General features: G+C 45.6%; 1 protein-coding gene and 1 non-coding gene across 2 annotated transcripts in view; one reads left to right on the top strand and one right to left on the bottom strand.

Moving 5' to 3' along the window:
- SYN3 (synapsin III) overlaps positions 1-24,624 on the bottom strand; it is a 436,230-nt gene that overhangs the window by 86,719 nt on the left and 324,887 nt on the right. The gene's annotated exons all lie outside the window — the stretch shown is intronic.
- TRNAG-CCC (transfer RNA glycine (anticodon CCC)) lies at positions 17,312-17,384 on the top strand. The gene has a single exon. It is a non-coding gene; the product is annotated as a tRNA-Gly (tRNA).

The raw sequence follows: 24,624 nt of genomic DNA on the forward strand, positions 1-24,624 counted from the left end.
TAGACGAGGTTTTGGAGATATCCAGCCCAAGCTCCTTGTGTTGCTTTGGAGAACACTGACAGACCATGAGTGGGGCTGAGGGACATGGATCCTGGGGGTGGCAGGGCCTAGTTGTCGTCTTATCTCTCATAGTGTCTAACATATGGTATTCAGAAAATTGTGTTGAAATGGTTAAAATGTTGACTTCTGCTTAGAAATGATCTGATAAAATGGAAAGTGAGGTTGACTGGTTGGTAATAATTTCCATGGGAAGGTTTCCTCTCCTGCCTCCCCTCCCACCACTCCCAGGGAGCCCTCCTCTTTGGAGGAAGCCTCCAGATGCTACACTTATACCCCAACATGGGCTCTCAGTTCCCAGGTAGGGCCCCCTGCTAGTTCAGGAGTTGGGGTACAGTGCGTCGGGTGGCTCCCCTTCCTGCCCACCCTCCCCCTGTCATGTTATGTAAGTGGGCGTTGGTAGCCCGGCTGGCTGGTGGCTTCCTGCAACAGCGGCAGGGCGGGACATCCGAGCTGGCACCATTCAAGTTCACCACAGCATTCTGAACATTTGGGAACACAGGAAGGGCCGCGTTTTTTAAGCTCCCTTTGTTTGCAAGGAGGGTCCAGAGCCCACAGGGAGGAGAAAAACAAAACCAGGAAAACAGATGACTTGCTTTTGCAAAGACAATGTGTACATTTGCTGCTGCTCTGTGAGTCCTAATGTACCCCTGATGCTGTCCACATATGCACACCTACACATCCAGATACACACACAGCCTTTACCTACACCTTCCTCAGACACCCAGAGACAAGAAAGCTGAGGCTTCTGTGCATACAGATACACCCTGCTAACAACAGAGGGACAGCCACGTCTGCAGATGGCCAATGAAAACAGAAACGTGGAGATCCCTATGCAGACACACACGAGGACCCAGGGGCACATCAGCACACCAAAGACATCCAGACAAACAGGCACACACACAGACACAGGGAAACTCTGAGACAGCCATTTTCATAGAAGGATTCACATATTGAACACACACATGCGTGTACATAACTCTCATCTCTTTTTCTTATCCCCAAATTCACCTGTACAAACACAAGGGAGTATTTCTGCAAGAGGCCAAGGAGCCAGCTGGCCCCTGGGGACTCTGCATCTTTAAAGGAGACCTGCAGCTCTTGTCCCCACACACCCTTCGCCCTGCTGCCCACTAGGCTCAGGCCCTTATCTCTCTGGAGGGCAAGACAAAGGTTCAAAAGTCTTCATGGTACCGAGGGCAGTCTTTTTGCCTTTCCCCTTTTCCCTGGGGTGTTGGTGTTTCTAAAATGTTCCACTTAGTGTCCTCATTTACTTCACAAGTTTGAATTCTTCTTTTGCAGAGTAAGCCCTTTACAACTAAGGAGAAGTGAGGAGAGATAGGCAGGGAAATGGGCCAAGGAGGAAGCGTCTGGGGCTGGTTGGAGCAGCCGTGTCATCTGTCCAGCCTGGAGATTTCTGTACGTTTCCAAGTTGGTGCCCCAAAGGGGCTGAATAAAAGCAGTTGGAAGAGAAGTTCTGAGAGAGGGGGGCTCCACAATTCCTCTGACAACAAAACAAGAAAGGAAGATAAAAAGTCACTGGAATCTTTAGCTAAAGCTGAGAGAGACCTGCTTCTCTGTCCCGTGCTGTTCCTGGGAATGTTTTCTTTGGTGTGCATTCAATTTCTCTAATTGAAATGGAAACGTGGCGGGGGGGCCTTTCTTGGAGGAAGAAGCTCCTTTCTCCCCCAGGAGAGGCCCAGGTGGGCTTTGGGGCCCTCTAGAAGGCAATGGCACCCCACTCCAGTACTCTTGCCTGGAGAATCCCATGGGTGGAGGAGCCTGGTAGGCTGCAGACCCATGGGGTCGCTAGGAGTTGGACATGACTGAGCGACTTCACTTTCACTTTTCACTTTCATGCACCGGAGAAGGAAATGGCAACTCACTCCAGTATTCTTGCCTGGAGAATCCCAGGGACGGCGGAGCCTGATGGGCTGCCGTCTATGGGGTCGCACAGAGTCGGACACGATTGAAGCGACTTAGCAGTAGCAGTAGCAGTAGCAGGGAGGGACTTACACCCAGCTGGACCTGGCACTTGGGGACTGTGGCGTTGCTCTGCCTGCTGGACAAGCTGTAGCTCTCCAAGAAATCTGGGGAGGTTGAGGAGCTCAGAGCCTGCAAGATAGGAGAGGAAGTCCCCAGGTGCCACCCTTCCTGTGTGTTCCCCAAATCCTGGTGAAACCCAGTATAGTCAGGAATCATTTAGGTTCAAGTGTGGGGCCCGGGTCAATGATGGCAGAATAGCATCCCTGGAAGTACAAGTGGAGGTTTCCCGGCATTGCATAGATCTCCCAGGAGATCGTGAAATGGGTAAGGAGCCAAGAAAACTACATCTAGATCTCTGAAAGGCAAGGAGAGAGGCCCAGCTAACATCTGGGCAACATATGTAAAAGCATTTACAAACTCTGAAGCACTGTGCAATGCATAGAGTCATTTGCTGTCCTTGTTATAATATCAATATATACAAACCATCATCAAAATGTTTGTGTTGAGTGGCTGAAAATTACAAACGTAGCTAAGAAAGAGGCTGACTCCCTGGGTCAGAGCCCTGGGACAGCCAACTCAGGCTTTGTCCAGAAGGCAGCACCAGGTGGGGGGATGTTGGCTAGTGGGAGTTCCTTTTTCCAAGAGTAGCTAACCTCCCTCTAACGTCCAGGCCGCACCAGCTCCTGCTTCTCTCACTATTTTTAGTGTCATGCACAGATTTATTTAAACACTTTCTAAATGTTTTTCTTTATATTTTGCCAGAGCTGATCCTTGGGAGTCTCTGTTACAATCTTGTCTAGCTCCTTGTTTAAGTATCTCTCTGCATGTTCTTTCTTCTTCAAAGCTCCTGAAACCATAATGGGGCTGCTGAATGGGAGAGGGAAGCCACATGTGCAGTGGTTAAGAGCATGTAACCTGGAGAGGACTAGGGCTGGGTTGCCTGGGCTGGGACTAGGGTGAGCAGAGGGAGGCACTTTCCTCAGGTACAAAATTTAAGGGAGTGTCTCAAACTCAGTAATCAAAATACGTTTTGGAGTGCAATGTTTTTTAAAATAAAAATCAATGTAATTAAGTTCATGATAGACAACATACCAACATGTAAAATAAAGGCAGGATCTGACTGTGTGCTTGCATGTTCTTGCCTCACTTGTTTCACCCTAATCCTGGCCTTTTGTGGATCTAAGTCTCCACTCTGCCTCTTATTATTAGGCAGGACTCATTTTTCTCTTTTAAAAAATTGAGGTATAGTTTACATACAGTAAAATGAATACCTCTAAAGAGTATGGTTCCATGAATTCATGATTAAGTTGCTTCAGTCATATCTGACTCTTTGTGACCCTATGGATTGTAGCCCAATAGGCTCCTCTGTCCATGGGATTCTCCAGGCAAGAATACTGGAGTAGATTGCCACGCTTTCCTCCAGAGGATATTCCTGACTATAACTGTTTGTAAACGTGCACAGCTGTAAGACCACCACTTGATCAAATAGAACACATTTCCATCACTCCAGAAAATTCCCTCTTAGGCACTTTTCTTGCCTAAAATCTTTCAATGAGTTGTTCCTGCTATCAGAAGAAAGATCAGACCCCTTTGTGCTGGCTCTTTCCTGGGCTGCAGTGCACCTCCTAATTTCCTATGGGAAGCCAGATACAGGTATGTTTCACCTGAAAACTTGTATGTCTAGCATATCACACTGCCGAGCCTCTGGAGGCCAAACTCGACCCTGAATTCAACAGCAGTGCTGACACCAACACTAACACTAACCCTGGACCAAGAGGCATTTTGAGATGCCTTCAAAGGTCAGATGATGCTTGAAGTGTCATTTTCTATACTTGTTGAAATCTTCAGCTCTACAGGCCCTTAAGTCATCTGAGCATATTTGCGCAGCTCTGTTTAAAGCTTATGACTGCGGAGCCTGAAGCTCCTTCAGGGACAAGGAAAAGGGAATCAAAATTCACCCAGAGTCAAGTAATTCACAGACCCTCAAGGACCTTTGGAAACTACCTGATACAACTCTGGGTTTTCAAAGATGGGCAGTAGAAGTGCTGGGTCTTTCCTAAGGTCTCAGCAGAAATTACATTTTTTTATTGAACAGCAACCATGTGCTAGGCATCTTCACTGATTACCTCTTTAATCTTCCTACCACTCTATGAAGTGGGTACTATTAAGACTTTTGCTTAATAGAGGAAGATACAGAGGCCCGAAAGGGTAAGTCACTTGCCCAAGATCACACAGTCGTTAAGTGGCAATGTAATATCTGAACCTGGAGTAATCAGACTTTAGATCCTCTACCTTAAAGTCTGCTTTGCCCAAGTCAGAGCCCTTTTTATGCCACTGAAGGCAGGAAATGAATAGCCTATGAGGTGAGGAATTTGCTTTTGGCTCTTAATTTTACCTCCTACAAAAACAAATCAGATAGTGAAGGACCAGGATCTCATTGCCCCTTCTGTTGGTTTACCAGGCGCCAGACTGTCGCTGTAGATTGGCAGATGGGGGCTGCCTTTGCAGATAAAGGTGTTACAGCAACTCTTGGACTAGTGGCTGTGTTGAATAATGCAGGAGTGTTGGAATATGTGAATGGCTGTGCTCCCATGTCACCAGGCACATCACAGAGCCTTGGGTGTTCCAGCACTGGCAGCCAGGATGTGGAAGGAGGAGTGGGTGGTAAATCTCCCAGGACACAGGAGGTGGCAGCTTGGTGTTAAGAAAACAGACTTGAGCTGGCAACTTGGATATGGGGATATTCTCCCCTTTGGGTAGCATGCTATGGCTATTGGAGCCCTTACCTGGACATTTAGAATGCCAGAGCTGACATCTGATAGCTCTGTGACCTCAGGAAAATTACTAACTCTTTCATCCATAAACGAGACTGTGTTTGTAAGTATGAAGTATTTGGTAAGTCCTAAATTAATGGGAAATAGCAGTATGACCTTGGGCAAGACACCTTCCCTTTGGAGCCTTAGCTTTTCGTGTGTCAGCTATCAGGAACGGGCCAGATGATCTCCGCAGTTCCTTCCTGCCCTCAGATTCTGTGATTGCGCATCTGTAGCTCGTGCTCAAGGATTTGGGGCAGGACACTCATCAAATCAGTCCATCCTAAAGGAAATCAGTCCTGAATATTCATTGGAAGGACTGATGCTGAAGCTGAAACTCCAATACTTTGACCACCTGATGTGAAAAACCGACTCATTGGAAAAGACCCTGATGTTGGGAAAGATTGAAGGCAGGAGGAGAAGGGGACAACAGAGGATGAGATGGTTGGATGGCATCACTGACTCGATGGACATGAGTTTGAGAAAGCTCTGGGAGTTGGTGATGGATAGGGGAGCCTGGTGTGCTGCAATCCATGGGGATGCAAAGAGTTGGACACGACTGAGCGACTGAACTGACTGACTCAGTGCTGGGGCAGAAGCCCTTCAGGCATCTGTTTGGCAACTTCTCCTTAACCTTCTATTTATTTTCAGCTTGACTCAAGGAATGATATATTACTGGCAGAGAAATAAACCAAAACGCCAGGGCTATCATTGCTTTGCTGTGTTTTCTTAGCCTCATTTTCTATTCATGTAATGCACTCAGGTTTTGTAAGACCCAGGACTGCTGTGGATGTCTTTGGCACTCACTTCCATTTGTTCACTGGACAGTTGTGGATACTAATATAATACATGGCCTTTGGCCAGCACTTGAGAGTTTATCTGGTGTCCACAGTGTTGGCTGAGGAGCTCTAACCCTCAGGTTCTATTCCAGCTCATTCACATAGACTTTAGGCAAATGACTACTTCCACGCTGTACCTCGGTTTCCTCTTATATCAAATGGAGAAATAATGGCACTTTGCCCTATAGGACTGTTGCAAGGATTAATAGATTTGACATCATATGAAGCACTTAGTATTAGGCCCAGAATAATAATTAATGCATTAGCTATTATTTTTATCGCGCACTTTGTATTAATTTTCTGATTTGACATATCTATCGATTCTGTCAGGCGGGAATGATTTTGTTGCCCCTAAAGTTTAGCTGAGGAAACAGGCTCAGGGGGCAGGGTACACAATTAGTATACGGCAGTGTCCCTGGTTTCTACCCCAGGATTTCTGAAACCAAGGTGAGGCCATCTTCCACTATCGCCCAAGCACTTGACTTCTCTGTGGAGTCCTAAGGCAGTATGAAGAAAGGCCCTCAAAGCAAGGCAGGTCCCAAGTGCTTAGGCATTAGGAAAAAAGGGGGCATCATGGTGGCTGGGGACAGCCTTTAGCCTTGGGCAGGACTGTGTGGACAATAGGTTTGGACATCTGTGGTGGAAGGAAATGGAAAGGCATCGCAGTCCCGGAAAAAGACTTTCAGCTACAAGCTGAAGTGCATGTCTGACCACTCCGCTGCCTCGTTAAGTCACTCGACCAGTCTCCACCAACACAAGTGTTTGTGGTTCCCTCTCTACCTCGAGGGATTTCATGGCATCCCAGGCTTTTACTCACCTGTTCTCCTTTTGCTCACTTGTACCCTCTTCCTCATCTAACTGACCCCTATTCATCCTTCAGGACTGCCCCCAGGCATTGCCTCCTCTCTAGGAAGCACTCCTTGGTTTCCCCCGGCTAGGTTCCATGGCCGCCTCTGTACTGACACTGAACCCTCTTCCCACCTCTGCCTTTCCACTCTTTTTTTTTTTTTTAAATAAATTTATTTATTTTAGTTGGGGGCTAATTACTTTACAATATTGTAATAGTTTTTGCCATACATTGACATGAATCAGCCATGGGTTTACATGTGTTCCCCTTCCTGGACCCCCCACCCACCTCCCTCCCCATCCCACCCCTCTGGGTCATCCCATTGCCCCGGCCCTGAGCATTTGTCTCATGCATCGAACATGGAATGGTGTTCTGTTTCACATATGATAATATACATGTTTCAATGCTATTCTCCCAGAACGTCCCACCCTCACCTTCTCCCTCAGAGTCCATAAGACTGTTCTATGCATCTGTGTCTCTTATTCTGTCTCGCATATAGGGTTATCGTTACCATCTTTCAAATTCCATACATATGCATTAGTATACTGTATTGGTGTTTTTCTTTCTGGCTTACTTCACTCTGCCTTTCCACTCTTGACAGAAATGATGTCTATCACAAGCACTCACTCTGTGCTCCTTATTTATCAATCAATTATCTATCTATCTATCTATTTATCTCTATTCACTATCTTCCATATTTTTAATTTTCATCTTCAAAATCTGATACTGTATTTGGCATATATTTAGAGGGTTCAGTAGGTATGAGTTAAAATAAATGGCTCCTAATCTCAAGTGAATATGACAGAGCAGGACATTTATTTGTAGCTGATATGGCATCAACCCACTGCCTTTATCCTTTCAACCCAAACCAGGGCATATCCATAGACAGTGGGGCCAAAGACCTGAAGGAAGGATGTCTAGGGAAAGTAGAGCAAATGTTTGCCAGAAACTTGAAAGGTTCCTGGTATAATCCTGGGTTTCGGCTGATGGTGAATTTCCCGGCACCTGGCTCGGCGCCCGGCTCAGAGCAGGTGCTCAGCAGGTACGTGCGGAATGGAGGACTGAGTCACCCTATGCAGAAACCCACTGCTTGGGGGTTGTCCTCTAGGGATCTGCTCTCTAGCAGGGGGATATGATGGACTTCAGCAGATGCCCAAACAAGCCCAGAAATTTCCTGAATCACCTGAAGTGAACTCAAAGTTTATTAATACTTTTGTTATAATTGAGTTACTTTTTTTTTAATTTAAGAAATGAGAGAAAAAAAAGAAAAAGCCCTACTGTCTAGTCCCCTGCTTTAAAGTATTAGGAGCTCCCCAGTGCCTCCAGAAATACAAGTGTTTTTGAACTTGAAACTCTACATACATAATTTTTTTTCCATATAAGTACTGATATAGGTGGAATATGGAATTCTGAATATCTTCCTAATGAAAAAGGAGCCATCTTTTCATTCTGAGGGAGCCTTCTGAGAACCTGACAAGACTTGTTAGAAAGTCAACATTATTTTGCGGGGCCTGATGTTACCACCTTCTCCAGCCACTGGTGAGAAAGAAGATCCAATTTAAAACTGGGTGCCCCTGTGACAGGCCATTGATAAATGGGCTTGACACCTTGACCTCCCTTCTTTGGCAGTGAGGTTCAGTAATGGTGAATTTGACCTTGGGTGGGCAACCATGGCCAAATACTCAATATATTTGCAACTGGACAAAAAACTTCACTTAGGATCTTTGATTTCTTCCATCTTTTTTTCCCTTGGATATCTGGAATCCCTAAAAAGAGCAACAGGCTCTTTCAATGGGTGTTAGGAAACCCAGACCATGGCTCAATTCTATCCCTGATTTGCTGTGTGACTCTGGACTAGTTGCTCAATATTTCTGGGCCTCAACTTCTTTAGCTAAAAAATGAGATGATTGGATCAGACAGGCAGTTTTACATTTTTTTTTTAAAGCAGAGGTTCCCTTTTTGAGAAAGAATTAAACTGTACCCAGTATCCCAGTTTATAAAACAGATAAACGTGGAGCTCTTCCTGTCTGTCTAGCCCCCACCATGAGCCCGAGTCACCCTGTGCGGGCTGAAGCGTGCATTCTGAGAACACTGAACTAAAAGCAACAATTAATTAACATTTGCTGAACACTGCTTTGTTCTACCTGGGGATTTTGAGGTTCTAAATCATATCAGAGGTAAAATGGAGTGCTGGGTAAAAGCAAGATCTCTAGAGCCAGACAGCTTGGTTTATGTCCTGACACTTCTGCTTGCTTGCTGTGTGACCTGGCACAAGTCTCCTAACTTCTCTGTGCTTCAAGATCCTCGTCTGTGAAATGAGGATAGTGATAGCTCCATTTTCACACAGATGCTGTGAGAATGTGACCAGTTCTTATACACACATGGATTGGTCTTTGATTTAGAAAACAGAGTCAGAAGAGATATTATGGGGAAGCGTTGGGCTTCACCAAGGCAGGTGGCACTGTTTTGCCCTGAAGCTGGGTACGCCTGGGTGTTGGCTCACCTCTGCCTCTTTGCAACTTTATGGGGGCAATCATACGGGCCTCTCAGACTTGTTGTACAGACTAAATGTGGTTCCACGGCATCATATCACATAGGAGAAAAGCCTAACTAAATTATGCACAAATGTCAACTGATGGTGATTAAATTACAGGCAATCAGCCGGGGCTTGTTGTTGTTGCTGTTAAGTCATGAAGTCATGTACGACTGTTTGCAACCCCCATGGACTGCAGCACGTCAGGCTCTCATGTCCTTCACTATCTTCCGGAGTTGGCTCAAATTCATGTCCATTGAGTTGGTGATGCTATCTAGCCATCTGGCCTCCCTCTAACTGGTCATCTGGTATGTGATTAAAATGAACATGGGCCTCTTTGAGTCCAGAGGTTCTAATGCTCAAGTCTACTTCAGAATCCCTTGGGAGTGTGCTAACATCCCTATTCTAGCCTCTTCCCAGAGGGTCAGATTTAGAAGGTTTGTAGGTCCAGAAATTTGCATTTTAAACAAGTGCCCTTGACCCAGCAATTCCACCCCTAGATATCTACATCCACCCCAAAAGCTGTGAAAGGGTGTTCATAGCAGCCTTATTCATATTAGCCAAAAGGTAGAAATAATCTAAATGTTCATTAATGAATAAATGGATAAGCAAAATATGGCATATCTAGACAAAAGAATATTATTCAACCATGAAAAGGAATGAAGTACTGATACATGCTACAATATGAATGAACCTTGAAAAATTATGCTAAATGAAAAAAAAAAAAAGGCCAGACACATATTGCATGATTCCATTCTTATGAACTGTCCAGAAAAGGCAAATCTACAGGGGCAGAAAGCAAACTGGTGACTGCTTAGGGCTGGGGGGAGGAGGAAGAGAAGGGAATGAGGAGTGACTGCTTAAAAGATATGGGGTTTCTCAATCAAAAAATGGGGGGAAGATCTAAATAGACATTTCTCCAAAGAAGACATACAGATGGCCAACAAACACATGAAAAGATGCTCAACATCATTAACTATTTGAGAAATGCAAACCAAAACTACAACAAGGTACCCCCTCACACCAGTCAATTATATTTTTCAATGGGTAAATTTTATGGCAAGTGAATTAAATCGCAATAAAGCTGTTATTAAGATATCCTTAATAAGTCCCTGGGGCTTCCCAGGTGGCGCTAGTGGTAAAGAACCCACCCGCCAATGCAGGAGACATAGGACCTGTGGGTTCAATCCCTGGGTAGGGAAGATCCCCTGGAGGAGCGCGTGGCAACCCACTCCAGTATTCTTACCTGGATAATCCCATGCACAGAGGAGCCTGGTGAGCTACAGTCCATAGGGTCACAAAGAATCGGACATGATTGGAGCAACTTAGCACACATGCACAAACAAGTCCCTCTGATGGAAGTGGGGGATCCCAGTTTTGAGGAATTCGTTTCTGGTTTTTCCAAGTTAAACTCTGCAGGATTCACAGGGCTGCAGAGGGCCCCTCCCAGGCCCCCAGAGGTGGGAATCCCCACTCCCGGAGCAGTTCCTGTGGACAACCTCACATGGTAAGGACTCACTCCATACTCCAGAGGTGTAATCTGAGGCACAAAACTGTGATGGGTCCTGTCAAAACATTTGAAGATGCATCTCAATATATGACTAGTTATTTGTGGTTTTTCTATTTAAAAATTATACTTGTATGATTATGTGGATTCATTATGAACATGATAAAATATGCACACAATTTGCATTTTAAAAGATGAGTTTTTAAAAAAGGAACAGGAAGACCCTCTTTGAAGGGTTGAGATTTGAGCAGAGATCGGAGTGAAGTTTATTCTCACTCTTTCTTCATGCCACCGAGTCTTATTCCTCAAGGGTCTTCTTACGTCCTCTACTGGAGACCCAGAGAGTCCTCGAAATCATTGAGCAAAGTCTCTAGGAACTTGTAGGTGTGTGTGGGTTGGCAAGAGCAGGCACGGAAAGGGAAGACAAATGAAGAACAGAGGAAGGGCTGGGGGGAGAGAGCTGTAGTGAGAAGAGATCAGAAGGGTCCATGTTCAAATCCTAATATTTCAAAGCTCCAATATTTCACTAGCTGGATGAACTGACCTTGAGCTGAGCCTTCTCATTTGTAAAATGGGGATAATAGTGCCTATTTGTTCAGAGCATTAGCTGAGAGAATGTGCTCAAAGAAGAGCTAAGACAGATGGTGGGAGGAAAGAAATATTCAAGGAGAAAGATAGAAGGCAGAGTTCACTCCACAAACACAGCAAATACCTCCTGTGTGCCCAAACTGTGCTAGGCAGAGCAAACATAAGAGTAATTGGATTCAGTTACTACCCTTCAGGGAGGCCCCCAGTTTACTGGGGAGACGAGAGACAGAGAGGGAGGGTCCTGCAAGCCACACATCCAAAAGACTAGACAGTGGCAGTGGAGAGGGCTTGGCAGGGAAAGCAGAGGGGCAGGGGGAGGAGGGGGGAGTGCTCCCCGTCACTCCCAGAAGCTACAACTGAGGATAAAGTTCCTTCTTCTGGGTGCCAGGTGGCAGCTGTTCTGCCAGGTGAGTGTTGGGGGCCCTTGGGGTGCCTTTTCAGCAGCTCTGGCTCCATCTGCCTCTTCCAAAGGTATCTTTAACGGCCCAAAAAGCAGGGAGCTTTGCTAGTCCTATAGACGGACACTCACACACACAGACACATGCACAGGAAACGGAGCGAACCGCTGGGCAGATTATTTTTGTTTTCCCCTCAACGCCACCATCGGGGCAATCAATGACATTCCTTTCCCTCCTAAACAAACAGGCTTGTGTACTGGAGCCTGCCAGGAAGTGAAGAAATCCCCGCTGGAATAGCACAAGCAGCCTCTCTCCACCTCCTGCCTGCTCCCTCCTTCCACTCCCGGGGAGGCTGCGTGGGGGCCTCCCGGTGTCAAAGCCTGGATGACTTTCTCCTCTTTCTCTGGCTGTTCCCGGAAAGGGGAGGGAATGGGAGGGAAACTTGGGACAGGTCTCTTTTTGGAATCACCGAGCCTCTGTACCTCCCAGGCCCCTCTCACCTCCATCCCCAGCTCAGTTCTTGAGAAGGATTTTAAACCTCACGATGTGAAGCAGTTAGGGAGGAAGGGGATGGTGACAGGGACAGTGTGGAGGAGAGAAGCAGTTTCCAAGTTTGAGAAAATACAGAAGGAGCACGATCAGGAGAGGGCTCAGGGTAAAAATGGGAGTTTTGACAGTGACATTCCTTTCTTTAGAATACTTTTCTTAAAAGTTAAGAAGGCACCAGTATCCTTCCTAAAGTCAAAGAATTGTTAACAGAGAGCTAACCCTGGCGGTTCAGATGGTAAAGAATCTGCCTGCAATGCATGAGACGTAGGAGACATGGGTTCGATCCCTGGGTCGGGAAGATCCCCTGGTGGAGGGCATGGAAACCCATTCCAGTATTCTTGCCTGGAGAATCCCATGGACAGAGGAGCCTGGCGGGCTACAGTCCATAGGGTCACACAGAGTCAGACATAACTGAGAGACTAACATTATTCATTCATTAAGGGTCTAGGAATGGTAGAAAAATACACCCTTGTATCTTAAACCTGTCTGTATTAACCTATTTCTCTAAATGTAACATGTGCTTTCATGTTTGTTTAATGTTTGTGAGGCTGGATGATATTTCTGAAAAGTTAAGTAGTAACTTTTTTTTACTCTGGTTTGTCCTTTTGTCTCTTGAGACCCTCCCCCATTGAGCAGCTAGTCTGTGCTGCAGTCACTGCCTCAGGAAAGGAATGTGACCATAGAATACAGAGAGGAGAGGAAGCACCTCCTGGCTTCTGAGTTCAAAAGCCCAAGTCCTTAGGAAAACTGAAACCACCCTGGACCACAGATTCGGGAGAAATACGCTGAGTGAGAGCAAGGCCTCTCACCTCAGATGAGAAAAAGGATTCCCCAGTCCTTGAGGAGAGGGGAGATGAGGAGGTAAAACTGTAAACGTGGACATTTTCAGCGGGAGGAGATGGGGGGCGGTGTACCTGCTTGCGGAGCATGAACCCCGGGGTAGGTGGCAATCCCCAGGTAGGTTTTATGACGTTCAGGCGCACAGAGGACAAGTGCACTCTTTTCTGGCAGAACTATATCACTGGGGAGGGAGCAAGACTCTAGAGAAGAGATTGCTACACGAAACGCCAAAGTGGATAGAGCCTCCAACAGAATTTCCTGTGTCTAATGACGTCTGAGAAGAGCAGAAAGATTCCTGTGCATCCAGGAGGGTACAGATGCAACAGAGAGACCTAAAAGGAACCCAGGGGTGAAATGGACTGGATTCGACCTGTGTGGACCATCAACTGAGGACCAAGGGCAATGCACATCTCTTGGATCGATGACACTGACATTTACTCTTGCCTCCTAAACCTTCAGAACTAACTTAAGCTCCAAATCTTTGGCATAACTTTGGGAGAAGGGTAGAGATCCCTAGATTGCTGAGTTACATCCATCCTGATGTTTGAAATAGGAAATAAGTTGAACGTTAGAAAAATCCAGTTCCATTTTCTTGCATCTGAGTCTTCCTGAGATGGTGGTGGACTGAGATTCCTACTCACATGCTGGTTTAGTGCTGGCAATTTTAACAGAGATCTACACTTGAGTTTTCAACATTTCTTGAGGACCTCTCTGCACTAGATCTTTCAGGGATAATAGATGAATAAAGACAGAACAGAATGTACTATAAGAGGTGCTCCAGGAAGGTTGCAAAGGCAGAGCTACAGAAGCAGGAAGGCCTTGAGAAGGCCTCTCAGTCCTTGCAGACTCTGGGCAAGGTTTTCTGAGGTAAGAGTGAAGGATTGAGGCACTTCTGGTAGGACTGCCTTTGTGAGCAGAGTCTGAGAAACAAAGAAATGGTGGGAGGGATGGAGGTGGATATTGTAGGAAAACAGCGACGACACGTAACAATGTCCCCTTTCTGGTTCTGTGTTGGAGGAGACATGATAATGGTGAATATTTCAAGCAGAGCAGCCAGTGTGTGTGGAGACCTGTTGTGCTTGTGGGTGAGATTTTTGGTGAGCAATTCTGCATGGACAGTAAGAAGTCATCAGGATGAAAGAGGAGGGCAGACTCCCCTGAAGTCCCTTGTCCTGCTTGGCTGGGGAATCAGTGAACCTTCCTTGGACTGGAATCAGCCCAGATCTGTACACCTTTGTCATGGCCAAAGGCTTGGGACTGGTCTGGTCAGCTGTTTGGCATGTCTGGGTTTTCTCTCTTCCACTTATTCTCTATGTCACTAGAAAACTGGCCTTTGCCCTTGGAAGATGCCATCAAGAAAACTCTCCTTCAGGTCTATGAAGACAAAATCCAAGTGGTCAGCAGGGGAGGGATTGAAGGATCTCTAGGAAGGTCCCTTGAAGGTATTTTCTCAGCACCTACTGAGGATTCTTCCTCTAAGGCTGTAGACATATGAAGCTGGGCTGGAGTTCCCGTAATGACTTTTGGTGATGCTTGGATTAGTGAGCAAAGTGAGTGAAAGTCGCTCAGTCGTGTCCAACTCTTTGCGACCCCATGGACTTAGTTCACGGAATTCTCCAGGCCAGAATACTGGAGTGGGTAGCCTTTTCCTTCTCCAGGGTATCTTTCCAACCCAGGGATCGAACCCAGGTCTCCCACATTGCAGGCAGATTCTTAACCAGCTGAGCCACAAGGGAAACCCAAGAATACTGGAGTGGGTAGCCTATCCCTTCTCCAGGGGATCTTCCCAACCCAGGAATCGAACTGGGGTCTCCCGCATCGCAGGCAGATTTTTTACCAACTAAACTATGTATCAAATAGACTGAAGCACATGGTGAGAAGGTCATTTCCTTTTCAAGCAATTTTCAAGCTTTCAGATTCCATCAAGGAAAGTCTTAGTTTGGTGCTCTTTAAGTATTCTCCACATCTGCAAACCTGTAACTTTCTCTTGGTGCTCACAGCAGGCAAGAGTTTCTGGCACGAGTTTCATAACATTGCTTTGTTTTTGTAAATCTTTTAGTGGTTACCGTCCTTTGTTTATGCCAGGAGACACTGATTTTTCACTTACAGTAGTCATACTGAGTTTATTTTAGAACAAATTTAACTTAAAATGTATCATATTTAAAGAATAATCAGCAATTATATGAATTATATATAGTATGTGTGCACGTGCTCAGTCGTGTCCGATTCTTTGCAACCCCGTGGAGTGTAGCCCGCCAGACTCCTCTGTCCGTGGAATTTTCCAGGCAAGAATACTGGAGTGGGTTGCCATTTCCTACTCCATATATATATAGTATAGATAATACATAAATATGGTAAAAATTGTGAAGTTGGTGACCGATGATTGAAGTTTGAGGAAACTCAGACTTAAAATTTTGGTCCCAGTGAGAACCCTGCCCTCAGGGTTTTAATGGAGTGGTGTGATATATCTGCATTGGAAACCTGACTTTGTAAGGCTTTCTTTGGGACTTATTAGCTAAATGACCTTGAGCTGATTTCAAAGCCTTGGTTTCTTTAGCAATAAAATGAGAATGTCCTGCCACCTGCCCTGTGGGGTTGCTGCATGGATTAAATGATATAATGTACACAAAGTAGAGGCTGAACAGAGAGCCTGCTGCACAGTAAACACTAAAGTGAGCAATTACGTTTTTTTTGTTGTTAGAAAAGCACTGTTTAAATGCTGAGGTGCTATCTGACAGTCAATGGTCGTGTATACAAGGTGCATGAATTTTACATTCCTTTCTCATGGTGAGTTTTAAGAGCATGAAGTGAAACCAAGAGGCCCTAGGTATGGAGAAAAGTTAGAAATAAGGAAACAAACAGTTTTGACCATCTCCTGTACTATTTTGCATCACTGTTCCTAATTTTCCATGCTTCTCTGAACCAATACCTTTTGGCAGGTAACTTTGTAATTTCTCCCACTAAAGGAGAAGTATATGTCTCCTGTCCTTAATTTTGGGGTTGGCCATTTGACTTGCTTTGGCCAACAGGATACCAGTAGACATGATGCAGAGGCTTAACATGAGCTTGTGTGCTTGGGAATGGCCTGTTGTACCTCTGCACTTGCCATGCTGACATTGTGCCCTGGTTAGCTTACTGGTCCATGTGGAACCAAGCCAGCTAGGCCCAGTCTTGTTTAGTTGCTCAGGCGTGTCTGAATCTTTTGCAACCCCATGGACTGTAGCCTGCCAGGCTCCTTGGTCCATGGGATTTTCTGGACAAGTTTACTGGAGCGGATTGCCATTTCCTTCTCCAAGGCCCCGTCTAGATCAGCCAATTACCACCTAGCAGCAACAGCAAGATTAATAGCTATCTTTAAAGCCACTGAGTTTTGGGCTGTTTTGTTAGGCATCATAGTTGTGGCATTAAGATGCTGATGACCCCTGTTATGTACCAGCTCAAATGCTTTTACTTAGGCTTTTTAATTTGATCCTCCAACATCCCCATTTACTAATGAGGAAACTGAGACTTAATAAGCCCTTCTGGTCCAAGATCACGCAGAAAGGAAAGAGCAGAGCTTGGAAGCAACCCTGTTCTGTCTGACTCCCAGAACATCTCTTTCCATTGCATCACGAAAGAAAGTGGTGGGAGGTGGTGGAATGCCATGTGACTGGCTTCACAGCTGTGCTTCAGTCTGGGCCCGTCAATAGTCATCCCCGAGACCACACTGGCCAATATCATAAATCTAGGATTGTGACATCACGGGATGACTCAGGCAGGAGGTGGCAGGACAGGGAAGCCCTGGTGAAGGGCTGGTCGGTATAAACCTCAGTCTAAATAGGAACAGGGCGGTAACATTAGTAGACAGGGTTGGGCCACAGAATTGGGCGGTTTGGGTCAAATAATGACCTGAAATTTATTTTGGAAAATATTTTCCCAAGTGTCTCACTGAGCCTTGTGGGAATGAAAAAAATCAATGGAGAAAGCCAAGAGGGAAGGCTGACAGAGTTGGGAAGGCATGGTCAGCAGGACCTGATTGCATACAATTCAGGGCATCAGATATTCCTGGGGGCAAACTCTGGCTACAGATCTCTTCCTATAATTCCCCTGCCCTGTGAGTTGTTGCAGAGTCAATCCCACATCTCTCTATTCTTCAGTGATTATAATAACAACCAATGTTTACTGAGCTCATAGGAAGTGCTAGGCACTGTGTGGAGCACTTTCCACTTTAATTTACCCTCTCAATCCTCATGACAACCTGAAGTAGAAGATATTTCATTATCCCCCTTTTATAAATGAAGGAGAAAACAGAGGCTCAGAGGAACGAAGTGAAAAACCCAAACTAACACAGCTATTAAGAGACAATGTTGGGACTTCCCTGGTGGTCCAGTGGCTAGGACTCTGTACTCCCAATGCAGGGGACCTGGGTTCAACCCCTGGTCAGGGAACTAGATCCCAGATGCTGCAACTAAGGATCCAGTGTGTCACACTAAGACCCGACACAGACAAATAAATACAATTAAACAAACAAACAAAAAAAGATAGTTCTGGGACTGGAACTCTAGGCAGAGGTTCCTAGCCTCTTGGATCTAATACCTGATGATATGAGGTGGAGCTGATATAATAATAATAGGAATAAAGTTCACAATAAATATAATACTCTTGAATCATCCCCAAACCATCCCTCCATTCTTGATCCTTGAAAAAACTGTCTTCCATGATACTGGTCCCTGGTGCCAAAAAGGTTGGGGGCTGCTTTGAGAGTGTAGTCGGAAGCACTTTGCTGTGTGTTTTTTGCACAGCATTGTAATGATCTGATCCTATTACTAAAGCAGATAAATGTGTGTTAAGCTCAATGCTTAATATTAGAGAGAACAAAAATATTATTATAATACCAAGAATTACTACACTGATACGAATTTATTTTATTACTTTATAATGACTGCTTCCACAGTTTTACTTAGGGAGGGAATTTTTTTGTGGTGAAAATACTTTGGTAACTGATTAGGATAGAAAGAGATCTTCCTAAGGTCCTGGGGTCAGCTGGAGCCAGGGCCTTATAGGTAGTAGGGAATGCTCTGCATAGAAGAGGAGAAGAAACTGGAGATGCTGGTGAACTGGAAGAGGGCTGAGGAGTGGAGATGAGAGAGCAGAGGAGACCAACAAGATGAAGGCTGTACCTTGTGAGATGAGACTCCCCCTTGGGACCTCACTAAGGAGGTCAGCGAGCCCACTAAAGACCACCATCCTTGGTGGGAGATTATTGCCTGTGATGGGATAAGGAGAAACAGTTGAGCTTACGCTGCAGTTGATGTGCTGGAAGACAACAGTCATGGGGGAGCCATGGGTTCTGAAGAAGATGAGTCCATCTGAGGGATTAGCAACATGTGAGGGAGGCCAAGGAATCTGCCTTGGATCCTAAAGGGTCAGGAGGTCTCCAGCTGACATCTGGGTAAAGTTGTTGTTACCTGTGCCATGGTCAACATGCCTATCTCTCTCCTTAGAATGCCTCTTCATTCATCTTGACTCCACAGGGCCAGCTCTGTCCTTGGAACTCAGCAGGCCTTGGGTACATGGTTCTTGAGTGAATGAATGAAAGTCTCAGTACTAAAGATCACTGGTGCCTGCTTGTATGAATGCCAACTCGGTCATTCTTGGAATCTCATCCCAAGAAGATGCTTTAGACACCTCAGGTTGTTTACATCTCAAGTCATGGAACTGCTTGCCACCTTCCTGACCTGCTCCATGCTTCCCTAATTGCCACTGATGCCAACCCAACTCCATCTCTGCTTGAGCATCATGTTGTACAGACCTTGTTGCTGCCATCTTCTCCTCCTTCCTTGTACTGACATTAGAGCAGTGACTCTCAGCCAGGAACAGTTTCCCTTCAGTAAGCATTTGGCAATATCCAGACATATTTGTCATAAATGGGGAAGAATGCTACTGGAATCTAGTGGGTAGAGGCCACGGATGCTTCCACATATCCTACAGTGCATATGACAGCCCCCCTTCCTGGTCTTCTTGAGCTGCTATATAACTAACTACCATAGACTGGGTGGCTTAAGCAGCACACAGTTTTTTCTCGTAGTTTTGAAGGGTGGAAAGTCCAAGATCAAGGTGCTGGCAGATTTGGTCCCTTGTGAGAGTCTTTTTCCTGGTTTGTAGATAGTTGCTTTCTTACTGTAGACTCATGGCCATTCCTAGGTGTGTGAGTGCTCAGAGAGAAATCTCTCACTCTGTTCCTCTTCTTAAAAGGGTACTAATCCCATCATGAGGGTCCCACCCTCTTGATCTCATATAACCTAATTAACTCCCAAAGTCCCCACTTTCCAATACCATCATATTGGAGGTTAGGGCTTCAACATGTGAATTTTGGGGAGATACAAACACTCAGCACATAACACACACCAAACAAAGAGTTAACCAGTCTGAAGGTTAATGCGCTATGGTTGAGAGGTTCTGCATTATAGTATCTGGTTAAAAGCACACTTACTGGAATGTAAAAGAACTGGTTTGGGTCCTGACTCTGCCACTTACTTCTAGACAGAGATGAAAATTCTATCTACCTTTAAGGTCATCAGGAGGATCAAATTGGGTCTAACCAACAACTGGCTCCTGCCTCCTCCTCCCCTCACTCCCCACCCCAACACATACCCTCAGTGTAGAACAGACAGCCAGAACCTCCATGGCCTAGGGACAGTATGTGGTATCTCAAGGTCCATGTGTTATTAGTTCAGAGGCCAAGCCTAGAGAAGTTAGTTCTCTGTCCCATGAGCCATGACATGCTTCAGCCCTTCCGTGCACTCAAGTCTGTGATGTGAGCACCTTTGCTGGAAGTGACTTTAACTTAAAATTATTTTTTCTTTAATTGTTTTATACTCTGGGGAGTTAGTTTGGGGCCATAACAAAAACATGAATGCAAATGATTATATGCAGCTAGGCAAATTGATATTTATATAAAAATTTTTGGTTTTACTAAAGGAAACACATTTTGGTGGGGGTTAAGGGAACAGGCAGCTCTGTTCTAAGAAGCAAGAAGTTCAGTCTCAGAATTTTACACTGACAGAATGTCAGAACAGGAAGTGATGTCAGAAACCACCTTCTCAAAGCCCTCATTTTACATTCAAGAAACTGAGCCTGAAAGGGAGGAGACACTTCCTCGGGGTCACACCCTGGTTACTGACAGAGAAGAACCAGGGGTTCCTGACACCCTGTCCAGAATGGCTCCACCCCACTGTGCTGTCTCTATGCCAAGGGTAGTCCCTCTCTCAGATTGGATGCCAAGGAATGGATGATTTCCCCCTAAGTTTTAAGCTCAAGCTTCACTCTTAACCAAGAATTTAATTTTCAGAATCTTCTGCAATGGTTTTGGTTTTTTTTTTTCTCCTCTTGGCCTGGAGGCAATATTGAAGCAATTCCCGCTGTGGGCACCTCGCTCCATACGTAAACACATGTCTACCATACACACACAGGCACACACATTTGTCATTCCTTCCCAGAATGACTTAATGATTTCCATGTAACCAATATGTTGCAGCTGTTGGCTTCCTTCAGGCTGAAGCACTCAGAAAATCATCAGTTATCAAGTTGCCTTCCCGCCACTGATTTTCCCATCCCGGATACATTTCCCTCTCTTTCCTTTAAAAAAACAACAAAAAAAAACAAGGTAAGAAAAAAGTAAGAAAAAGATAAGAAAACCAGTTAGGAAAAAAATATTGGGACCTTCCTTCCAACCAGACTCAGTTAGTGTCCCTGGAGGGTCTGCTGGGACCAGGTTGGTACTATATTTTATGGGGAGGCTTCTAATAGGAACAGTTTTAGTTTGCCCATAGATGAAAGACAGCTTCTAATTGATCAGGAAACATAAGAGGTGAAAGCTTGGGGGTGGGGAGGTGGGAAGTGTGGTTGGAGAAAATAGTGAGTTGAGTGAATGTGGTGAGAAAGCTTTGGGTACAAATTCTGACTATTTTTACTAGCTTTGTAACTTTGAGAAAATTGCTCAACATCTCTGAGCCTTAATTTTTAAATATTCAAATCCTGTGCTCACTGGGTTACTGAGGAGTAGAGTGAGTGCTCCCTGTTTCCCTTCCCACCCACCTTGATCTCTGATCCATGGAATGTAACAAGTGATATACCTATTCCATGAACAAGGACACTGAACCATCAGTACGTTTTTTGGTAGCTCAGCTGATAAAGAATCTGCCTGCAATGCAGGAGATCCTGGTTCGATTCTTGGGTAGGGAAGATCCCCTGGAGAAGGGATAGGCTACCCACTCCAATATTCTTGGGCTTCCCTGGCGGCTCAGATGGTAAAGAATCTGCCTGCAATGCAGGAGACCTGGGTTCGATCCCTGGGTCGGGAAGATCCAGGGCATGGCAACCCACTCCAGTTTTCTTGCCTGGAGAATACCCATGGACAGAGGAGTCTGGCGGGCTACAGTCCATGGCATTGCAAAGAGTTGGACTGAGCAACTAAGCACAATGAAGAATGTCCTCTTGCTTGCAATTCCTTGGCTGGAACCTCCCTGTGACCTGTCTGGCATGTGGTCCTCCTGGCGGGGATGAGGAGTGTAACAGCAGGGAACACTTACAGAGCATCTACCAGGGGCCGAGCATGAAATCTACATCATCTAATTTAATCCTCTCCAGAGCCTATGAGATGGGTTCTATTATTTCCCCATCTTCCAGATGAGCAAATCAGATTTTCTTAGTCTAGAGTTAAAAAGCAAGCACATGAGAGTGACAGGGGATCAACATTCAGCTTTTAACATTCAGAAGAATTTTTGAGTTTGATGTAGGGTCATAGTGTCAAATAAAAACATACTTTTCTAAATTATTTTTGATGTTATTGACAGATGTGGAGTGGGGTGTAGGGTTTCTTTGAAAGGACAGGGTGGGTTATCTTTTTTGCTTTTAAGGCTGAACCACAAGGTGACTGTCCATGGGAGGAAGACATGATGTAGGGATATCCATGCTGGAGAGGATGGAGAACGAAGTCACATTCTCTACCTCAGGGCACCCATAGGAGGGAGTCAGGGAGAGAGAGAAATGCAGGGGGAGGGGCCAGTGAGAAGTGGGGTTTGCTGACATCACCTCTGAGCGGCAGTGTCAGGGCAGGGGCCCTTGTTGGGTTGAGGAGAAAGCTGATGAAGAGGGTGGGGGCTTTTGTCGCATCCTCATTTGGAATTCTGGGCATAGACCTCCTTGCAGGAGCCCTCCCCCATACTCTGTCAACCTCAGCCAGAGAGAGCCTGAGTTTTCTCTCCAGAAACATTCTCAATTCTAGAGTGACAAGGAAAGGAACCAGAGGCAGGGCTCTTGCTGCCATCCAGCCAAGTGACACTTCAGCCAGGGGCCACTCACATTCCCCAGACTGGAAATAACTCAAGAACCCAGGAGTACCTCAGGGGTTTGGAAACACCAGCAAGAGTGAGGTGGCACTTGGTCAGCAAGGGTGGTCGGCCATGCTCCTGGGGGCCTTGACTGTGCTGAGGACAGACAGCCGGAGTAATGCTCCAGTGTCGCTCATCAACTGAATGCCCCGGACAAGATCAGGCAGACCACTCCTCAAAGCTTGGTAGCCAGACACAGCCAAAGTCAGACCTGCAGCCCCCTGGTGGAGACCAGCCAAAGACCGCTATGAGGTCAGGAGGCCTGCACCCTCTCTCTCTTTGCTACCCTCAGTGCCCCAAAGACAGAGTTGGTCTCTATAAACCCAGATACCACCTTGGGGAGGAGAGGCTGGGGAGAGTGAAAATTGGAAGAACTGAGTATTTCTCTAAACGGATCAAGTCATCCCAAAAAGACAACTTCACCCAGCTCTGCTGGGGAATTAAAACTGGGATAGACTGAATTTCTAAACCAACAAGAGGCTGTTCAAACCACAAAAGGCCAAGATACCATTATTGATATGTCCAAGTTTCTCCACCATCTGTGGGGTAAGGATGCTTATGGAATTCTAGAAAATAAAACAATGACATTTTCTTTGCACATCTGAGTGTAGGCATAAGCCTGACTCTCTGATACATAATTTTTATAATAGGTGTGTAATAAATCCCTGTGAACAAATGGATAACAAGCACGCAAACATGAGAGAAAGTACGATTGACTGTAAGATGGTTTCTTAATGCCTGCTAAATACCTGTATTATACTTTCCTCAGGGTCTCAGAAGCAAACAAACAAAACACACTCAACCAGAATACAAATGACTTGTATTAGAAAATAGCATGCACTAGAACATCAGCCAATTTTGTAGCATGAGCTAGTAGACTAATAGTGATATTAAATATGCGCTAAGTGCATATTCAGTAATAGATATGTATTATGTTTTGTGGCAGTTTCTGATAACTTCCTTATATGACATCTAATATTTAAATTACTAATTTCAGAGGCTACTCACAGTCCTCTGTGATCAAGCAACACAGTGCAATGGGGAAAAAGGAAAAAAGTGTCATGGTCTCCTTAGAACTTAGCCCCTATATCTGTGTCAGGGACAAGGGTGGGTGTTAGAAACCAGAGCTATGTGCAAAGAGGAGGGCATAATTTTCCCTGCAGAAGACATAAGAGGCTGCATAGGGGACACTGAGTTGGACCTTGAAGAATGAGCTGTCATCCATCTGAGGGAGAAGGTAGGGAAGGGCATTTCAGGTACAGAGAACAGTATGTGCAAAGGAAGCACGAGGCAGCACAGTGTATTCAGTGATAGTAACACTTGGTGATCTCCAGGAGGACAGACCCAACTAATATTGCCTGTTATCACACAACGAATGTTCATAAATCAGGGGCTTTACATCCACTGCATGTGTGCAAGCTCAGTCGCTTCAGCCGTGTCTGACTCTTTGCAACCCTATGGACTGTAGCCCACCAGGTTCCTCAGTACATGGGATTCTCCAGGCAAGAATACTGAAGTGGGTTGCTATCTCCTCATCCAGGAGATCTTCCTGATCCGAAGATTGAACCTGCGTCTGCCTGTGTCCCCTACGTTGACAGGCAGGTTCTTTACCCCCTGAGCCACTTGGGAAGCCCCTTACAAGTATTAATCCATTCTTTGATGATGACTCTGCGAGGTTGATACTATAATTTCTAGTCTATGAATGAGGAAACTGGGGCACGGAAAGTAATCTGTTCAAGGCCACAAAGCTAGGATGTGATGAAACTGGGAATCAAACCTAAGCAGCATGTCACACTATGGTAACCACCACTCCATATTCCCTTATCTAATCCTTATATTGATGCTCTCAAGTGTAGGTACTGGTAGCACAGAGGCACAGAAAGGTAAGTTAACATGCTGAAGATCACACAGCTTGGAAGTGGAGGAACAGAGATCCTAATCCAGGCAGATTCCACAGCCCACTCCTAACCCTGTACCCTGCAGCCTCTGGGGCACTGACGGTACAGTTAAAATCACTCATTTATAGCTGATTTCCCCTTTACGTCTTCGGCTACTTCACACATAATTGTTTAACCATTGACTCTCTGGCATCAGCAAAGTGACCAGCACACAGTAAGCATCCCATCCATAGAGTGCCTGTGTACTCAGTCTCTAAGTTGTGCCTGACTCTTTGCAACCCCATGGACTGTAGCCCGCCATACTCCTCTGTCCATGGGATTTTTCAGGCAAGGATCCTAGAGTGGGCTGCCATTTCCTCCTCCAGGGGATCTTTCTGACCCAGGGACTGAACCTGCAT

Source organism: Giraffa tippelskirchi, chromosome 4 (assembly GCF_054371585.1).
Source record: "Giraffa tippelskirchi isolate mGirTip1 chromosome 4, T2T-mGirTip1v1.2.pri, whole genome shotgun sequence".
NCBI lineage: Eukaryota > Metazoa > Chordata > Mammalia > Artiodactyla > Giraffidae > Giraffa > Giraffa tippelskirchi.